Below are 6,602 nucleotides of genomic sequence, written 5' to 3' on the forward strand. Positions count from 1 at the left end.
TTACCTGCCCTATCTAAATACATAATAGTAATGAGATAATAAAAGTGTCAAATTCAAAACATTCAAAATTAGTCCTTGTACAATCCCAAATAACACACAAATAATAATAATCAAACACAGATTTAATTATATTCAAAATATTAAATAAATCCTTTTAATCAAAACATGCAATCAAAATAGAAATGGGAAGAAAAGAGGAATGGCTCCAACATTCCGGCCCCTAATTGTCAACTTGTGACAATTCTAATAATTCATTTCAAAAGGAGCCATACATTTTCTTAAAGGCCAATGTCAGAGTCTTTGAGTCTTATTATCAGTATATTTGTATTCTCATAACATGTCTCTAAGGAAGCACAATTTGCTAATTGGTCTCTCCAGAATGCTGTTCTTTGTTCTGACCTTAACTCGCCGTACATCTCCTTTCCTGTCCGGGAATGTCTCCAGGATCCGACCTAAAAGCCAGGAATTTCGAGGTGAAGAATCGTCGATAATGAGAACAATATCACCAGTTTTAAGATTTTGTTTGACTTTGTTCCACTTCTGCCTCCTCTGCATTAATGGGAGGTACTCTCTAATCCATCGTTTCCAGAAAAGATCGCAGATGTATTGCACCTGTTTCCATCTTCTTCTAGAATAGATGTCATCCTTCTGAAAAAGCCCAGGAGGCAAAGTAGGAATTCCTTTCATTTGGAGTAGATGATTGGGGGTTAAGGCTTCTGGATCGTTAACATCCTCAGAAACTGTAGTGATTGGCCGATCATTAAGTATGACTTCCACTTCACATAACGCAGTCTGTAGGCCCTCATCATCAAGAGTCTGTTGTTTCAGGATGGAATATAGGATCTTTTTGAGAATTCTAATGATTCGTTCCCATACACCTCCGTGATGAGAACCCAAAGGAGGATTAAAAGTCCACTTTACATTATCTCTCAGCAATGCCTTCTGCAACTGGTCATGATTGATGTTAACAAAGGCCTCTTTCAATTCTCGCTCTGCTCCAATGAAGTTGGTTCCATTGTCTGAAATTATCTCTTTGACTTGACCACTTCTACAAAAAAATCTTCTGAGGGCACAAATACAGGAATCTGTGTTCAGAGAATAAGCCATTTCAAGGTGAACAGCTCTACTATTAAAGCATGTAAATATCACGCCATATCTCTTGATGTGACTTCTACCCCTCTTCACCTCAATGGGACCAAAATAATCAATTCCGACATGACTGAAAGGTGGTAAATCAGGTGTAATTCGATTTAGGGGTAAATCTGCCATCTTTTGTTCGATTGCGTGTCCATGCCAACGTTTACAGAACAAGCAATTTCTGAGAACTTTCCTGGCAGTAGCATTGCCTTTAATAATCCAGTATTTTTCATGGAGTTTAGCAAGCAGTTGGCTTCTACCACAATGACCTGACGTTTTGTGAATATGCTCCATTAACAATCTGCACAGGTGACTCTCGTTGGGTATAATAGCTGGATGCTTAAACACCTTTGGCATTGCCATCCTACTCAGCCTTCCTCCAACTCTTAGAATGTCATCGTCCAGAATCGGATCCAATTTGTATATCCTGCTACTCATTTTCACAGCATGACCTTTCTTCAGTGAAGTCATTTCATCTTGGAAGTTCTGAGACTGAACATAACGAACAATGGAATCTTCGGCAAGTAAAAGATCTTTTACTGAAAGAGTTTGGGTACCAAGCTGAGATTTAATTTTAGTCATATGATTGTCAAGCATCTCTTGAGCTTTGGGATGTTGTGAAAAGAGAGCTGCTGATTCCTTCCGTTTTTGACTCAAGTGAAGGAGTACATTCCTACATTTCAACAACCATGCAGTTGCTTTTCGCAATTTCTCCCATGAGGAAAAATACTCAATCAACTGACTGAGGGGGTAGAGCTTACCGTAGTGGTACTAAAAACTACAGTCGTTCTCCTTATCTCTGTATCATTGTCCGCGATGCAAAACGATTCCTGGGTTTTAGGCCAGTCAGCAACAGGACTTCTCAAATATTCTGGGCCTCTTAACCATCTTCCATCATTCTTAAAAGAGCTAGATCTTAAGCCTCGGGAGGCATCATCAGCAGGATTAGCTGCAGAACACACATAGCGCCACTGAAACTTCTGTGACAGATCTCTTATAGTAGAAACTCTATTGGCAACAAATGTCTGAAATCTGCTGGTGTCGTTCAAGATGTATTTGAGAACTGATGTACTGTCAGTCCAAAATACTGAATCATCCAGAGTTAACTCTAGTTCTTCTCTTAACATTCGGTCAACTTTTACAGCGAGAACTGCAGCTGCCAATTCCAGTCTAGGGATGGTTACCACCTTCAGTGGGGCTACTCTTGCTTTACCCATCACAAAAACAACATGGACAGAACCCTTAGTATCTGCAAGGCGTAGGTAGCTAGCTGTCCCGTAGCCGATTTCACTAGCATCGCTAAAGTGTTGTAATTGGGCACTGCAAATTTCCCCGATATTCTTGGGTACAAAACATCTGCTGAAACTTAAATTTGAAAGTAACTTGAGTTCCTCTAGCCACTTGTTCCATTTTTGTGCGAAGGCTGCAGGAATTTCTTCGTCCCATCCACAACCCATTCTGCACAACTCCTGTCCAATTCTTTTAGCTGGCAGTATTACTGGGGAAAGAAATCCAAGTGGGTCGTAAACGGAGTTGGTGACTGATAGAATACCTCTTCTAGTACATGGTCGTTGTTTCAAAGCCATTTTAAAGGTAAAGGTATCATTCTCAGTATCCCACTGAAGTCCCAGTGCACTATCTACAGGAAGTTCCTCTCTGCGCAAGTCAAGATGTCTCACTTCTTTAGATCTCTCCTCTTCAGGGATTGAAGCTAATACAGTGCGACAATTGCTCACCCATTTAGTGAGCCTGAATCCACCAGTAGCACATACTGTACGAAGCTCTTTCACCAGCTTGATGGCTTGACCTTCATTTGAGACAGACTTTAGGCAATCATCCACATAGAAGTTCTTACGAATTGTGGATAGAACTTCTGGATCAGCTTTGCCTTCATTGTCATCTGCTGTCTTCTTCAACGCAAAGTTGGCACAACTTGGCGAAGAAACAGCTCCGAATAAATGTACGGTCATTCTGAACTCTTTCAAAGGCTGACCAATATCACCTTTAGGCCACCACAAGAATCTTAAAAAATCAAGGTCTTCCTTAGGAACCTTTATTTGGTGAAACATACCCTCGATATCCGCCATTACAGCGACCGGCTGTTGGCGAAACCGGAGTATTACACCTAAAAGGGTATTAGTGAGATCTGGGCCCTGCAACAATGCTGAATTCAATGAAGCACCTTGAAATGAGGCAGAACAGTCAAATACCACTCGAATTTTCTTTTTTCTTTTATGGTAGACTCCATGATGGGGAATGTACCATACTCTACCATCGTCCCTGTTGAGCTCTGTTTGTGGAACTTCCTCAGCATGGCCCTTTTTTAGGATGTCACCAATGAAGTCTCTATAATCGGATAAAAAGGCTTCATCCTTCCTAAATCTCTTATATATGCTCCGGGCTCGTTGTTCTGCAATCTTTTTGTTGTCCGGCAGGGTAAGGCCAGATTTACGAAATGGAAGGCATATTTGATAATGACCATCAGTTTTAACTACAGAGTTGTTCACAATTTCCAGAAATCTCTGGTCCTCAAAAGAAAGTTCACATTTCTCATCATAAGCTTGCTCTGGGAAATCATTGTTGTACTGTTCCTTGAGTAATTCATCCAGTTTAGCCACTGAGATCCTGTTAGACATAATTGCTCGTCCCTGAACAAGTGTAGATGAATTACCACTTAGTGGACCATTAACGAGCCATCCTAAACATGTTTGGACTGCATAGGGACCGTCCTTTTGGCTGTTAATAATTCTTAGTGGTTCCATCGCTTTCGGAACATTAATTCCGATCAACAGATCAATATCTGCTTTTGTGGAACACAGTCGAACATCTTTGAGATATGGCCATCTCTTTATGTCTTCTTCCCTGGGTATATTGTCCTGGCTAACTGGAATCGAATCTTGTGTAAAAGTTTCAGGCAATTCTATGAAGTAGTTGCTGTCCAGCCCACTCACTTCCAAGTCCCTCAACTGAAAGGTTTTTATAGGTTTTTCCTGTCCCATTGTTTTGAGCAAAATCTCAATTCGTTTGCCTTCCACATTCAACCGTCTCATTAATCTCTCTGTGCAAAATGTGGCTGAACTTCCAGGGTCTAAGAAGGCATACGTCTGGAACACTCTATTACCTTTTGTAGCTTTTACTTTTACTGGAATAATTGCAAGCTTGCAATCAGCTGTACCAGCCCCTGTACACTCAGTAGCGACAACAGCCATAGCAACAGATCTGTTGGTGGTTCCTACAACATCCTCTTTCTTGTGCATGTCAATCGATGTATTAGATGAGCCTTCATTCAATGAAGCATTTCTAATATGTAACAGTTTGGGGTGTTTTTTAGAACATATTTGACAGATGAGACGCTTTTTGCAAAATTTGGTCATATGCCCTTTTTTAAGACAAGCAAAACAAAGACCTTTGGCTCTTAAGAATTCAATTTTATCTTCATGTGATATGTTTGCCATTTTAACACAAGAGTCCATTGCATGATCAGAAGCACAAAACAGACAGGGTTTATTAAAAGCAACTTTTGCAACATCTTGATACTTTTCATTTTGTTGACGACTATCTTTTTCTGCTTCAATAGAAGAAACCGTGGTAACAAAGCTTTTCTTACTAGAAGATTTATGCAAAAGAGGCTCAGTCATTGTCTTTCTAATAATAGGATTTGGCTTTGGATCTTGAATCTCTCCAAAAACTGGATCAAGAAGAATCCTGGCTTGTTTCTCGATGAAAGCTACCAAATCAGCAAAGTCTGACCTTCTTTGAGAGCGTTCAAGAATTTCACAAGATGTAGCTCTCCACTTCTCTCTTAGCTTATAAGGAAGCCTAGAGACAATTATCTTAAGATTGAGTGGTAAATTCAATTCCGCCATGTTAGCCAGATCTTGTGCTGCATTGCAACATCCTCTGAGGTAGATTGCATAGCTGTACAATGCTTTTCCATCGTCGGGACGAATATTGCTCCATTTCAAAGCTTTCTCCATGTATGCACTAGCAATCTTAAATTCATCTCCAAAATGATTTTTTAACAAACGTTTGGCTTCATCATAACCTCTGTTAGCATTCATGTACAGACAACTTCGAACAAGTTCCTTTGGTTCACCTGCTGTGAACTGTTCCAGATAATACAATCGATCTTGATTGTTATCCGTCTTCTCCTCAATATTATGAATAAAAGACCTCATAAAAGCTCTATATTCCAGTGGATCACCACTGAATACTGGAATCTCCCTTGTAGGAAGTGAAACTTGTTTCTGCTGGGTCACAAACAAGTTAGCTAAATCGCTTTGTCTTTGCAGAACAGGACCAAGATCAACACCGGCAGTGGTGGTGTATATAGCTCCATCATGCTGTTGGTCCATGTGTGATGTTATAGTTGTGGTTGCAGCTGTTGTTTGATCAGTGGTGAGCCCCAACGAGACTTGAGGTCTCTGAACAATCCTTTGCAGTGGAGTCTTGGGAACGGTTCCGATCCTTGTATAATGTAGAGGAGATGTTTCAGAATCAATGAACAAAGACGATTTCTCTTCCAAGGCCTTATCCAGATATTCATTCATAGCATTTCCTTTATTAGAAGATGAATGATAACTATGCAGTTCACTTCCTTCAGAGAATTCCAACACTTTTAACTTTGCATTTGCAGCATCTATTTCAGACTGCAACTGAAGAGCTTCCATTTTAGATTCCAACTGAGCTTTTTCCAATTCAAGTGCCTGTTTCTTTTTAAGAGCTTCAGCACGGGCAAGTAAAGCTGCTTTATCAGCTGCAATTGTCACACGAGCTGACAGAATTGAACTGTTTCTAGATTTACTTGATCCTTTTGAACTTTTAGAAATATTAGATGCACTATCAAAATGTTCAATCAGAGTCTGAGGATCGGATTGGTTATTTTTCCACAGCTCCAATTCAACCAGTCAATTCTTTCGTTTTCTTTGACATCATCAGATAAAAGCAATTGTACAGACTCATGCACCTGATAAAACTCATTTAAAGCTCTTTGAAATTCAAGTTGAAGTTCATTCACTTTATTAACATTGCTCACATCAATCATCAAAGCCTTTAATTCGTTCATTTTTCTTGTACATGCCCCAAGTTTGCCTCTCCGTGAAGCACTGAGTGATTTAAAACTCTCCATTGCAATTTCAGTGCCTTCAGTCTCAGTCATTATAGACACTTCTTCAAAATGCAGTTATTTGTCATGAATAAGAATCAGAATCAAGCTTGCGTACTTGCGTCAGCCACTTGCAACAACTTGCATCCAAAACACTTGCTTAAATCTTCGGTCCACATATAAACAACCTTGAACCATCTTGCAAGACTGCCATCATCAACTTCAACTTCATATCAAACTTCACATGTGCACATGCAACAGCGATCTTAATTTGAACACTCCAAAGTTCACAAATAGCTTTCATATTATGCCATATCAGATCGTCAAAAACAGATTACTTCCAACGCAGATTCACCGCCAG

This window comes from Misgurnus anguillicaudatus, chromosome 8 (assembly GCF_027580225.2).
Source record: "Misgurnus anguillicaudatus chromosome 8, ASM2758022v2, whole genome shotgun sequence".
Classification (NCBI taxonomy): domain Eukaryota; kingdom Metazoa; phylum Chordata; class Actinopteri; order Cypriniformes; family Cobitidae; genus Misgurnus; species Misgurnus anguillicaudatus.